The sequence below is a fragment of the Cryptotermes secundus genome, unplaced genomic scaffold (assembly GCF_002891405.2).
Source record: "Cryptotermes secundus unplaced genomic scaffold, Csec_1.0 scaffold455, whole genome shotgun sequence".
NCBI classification, from domain to species: domain Eukaryota; kingdom Metazoa; phylum Arthropoda; class Insecta; order Blattodea; family Kalotermitidae; genus Cryptotermes; species Cryptotermes secundus.
In genome coordinates this window covers 469,764-471,487 of record NW_019734967.1, presented here as the reverse complement: position 1 = coordinate 471,487, position 1,724 = coordinate 469,764, and the positions used below count along the sequence as shown (strand labels likewise).

The 1,724-nt window shown below is 50.6% G+C and overlaps 1 protein-coding gene across 7 annotated transcripts in view; it reads right to left on the bottom strand.

Annotated features, from left to right (window-relative positions):
* Window positions 1–1,724, bottom strand: part of LOC111869078 — a 223,647-nt gene that overhangs the window by 29,677 nt on the left and 192,246 nt on the right. The window lies entirely within an intron of this gene.

The window sequence follows — 1,724 nt, the reverse complement described above, 5'->3', positions numbered from 1 at the left end:
CGCCGACATTACGGTAGTAACAGCGGTTACCTCCGCTAGCGTTACATAGCAACACAGCGCTAGGCAAAAAGGGTGCCTAGTACGCGGCCGTTTTCCGTATGGTCCGATCGAGGCTACATGAGGCGCAGCAAAGGCTATTCAAAGAGTTGTACTGAGTCAGTCAGTCAGTCCTGGAGCTACCGCCGAGTGAGTCCTCAAGCCACCTCCGAGTTAGTTCCGAGTTAGCCAGCAACCAGTCAGTTGTATTCTGGCATTTGGAGTGTACTATTTGTGATACTGCAGATAGCAGTAATCGTCAGATTGTAATTTGGGTGATCGTAAGTGCGAATGTGAAATAAAATTCGCTACATCAAATACATCGAGAAGTTATTCGTCGCGATATAAGCCCGATACGCGACAACTGGTGTCAGAAGTGGGATTTCGATCTCAAGACACGCGACAACTGGTGTCAGAAGTGGGATACGAACTTACACACGTGACCGACGGGATTTGAACTTACACACGTGATCAACGAGCTTCGAACTCAAGACACGTGACAATTTGGTGTCAGAGTTTTTACGAGCTTAAACACGCCACAAATTGAATTATTGTGCATCGTGTACTCTACTGCGACAAGATGGAGATGCAGCAGATGATGAAAATGCTGGCGAGGATGGACGCCGATAGGAAGAAAGAGAAGGAAGAGAGGAGGAAGGACAGGGAAGTGAGGGAGGAAATTAAGAGGAAAGACAAAGAAGAAATGTTGAAAGAGATTAGGGCAACCCAAGAAAAAGTGGAGATGGGCCTCAACGAATTACTGGCCAGATTGGAGGCATATCTAGAGGAAGAAAAGCCGGCCCCAGTGGACATGAAACCTGAGGCGGAACACCAAGAAGAGGTCCCTGCAGACGACGTCACAGTGATACCGGTCAGTGAACCTGAAGATCAATTGATGCCGATTACCCAAAAAGAGACGGTGGCCTGCCAAGTGGACACGAAACCTGCGACGGCACGACAAGAAGAGATCCCCATAGTCATACCGGTCGGAGCGACGATGGCCTGCCTAGTAATGGAGGCACGTCAAGAAAAAGAAGATCTGGCCTCAGCGAACAGGAAACCTGAGGTGGCAGAATTACGAGAGGTCCCCGTAGAAGACGCCGAAGTAATGCCGGTCGGAGAACCGAAGAAGAAAAGGCGCAGGGACCGACATCGACGAGATATAAGGAAACCGGCTCGGGAGAATTGCGGACCCCAGAATAAATTGGCCGTCGTCCGCAGGAAGGTGTCCCGCCGCGCAACAGTGGCACGGCGCAAATGCCATATCTTCAGGAAATCTTGGACCCTAGGAGATCATGAACCCCGGATGAAGTTGGCTGCCATCTGCTGGAAGACATCCCGTCGCGCGACAGTGGCACGACGTTGGAGAATTGCCTTCAAGAAGGAAACTCCCCAGGGAACCTTCGGATGCCAGCGGAAAGAAGTGACCGCCACCGGAACGAAGAATACAGAGGAGGATAAAGCTTGGAAGTACCCTCAATGCAACACTGGCATAAAGGACAAAGGTCTGAAACGGCGACTACGAGTCAGCAACCAATTGAAGGACCAAACCAAGAACGCCATCGGAGGGTGTAGATCAGGACAGCGATCACACCTAGGAGGGAGAAGTACTCGGGAGACTACTTTCTACGAGATATTCGGCAGGAGAATTGCGAAGCAAATAGCCGGATATTCTGTCGGATTACGAC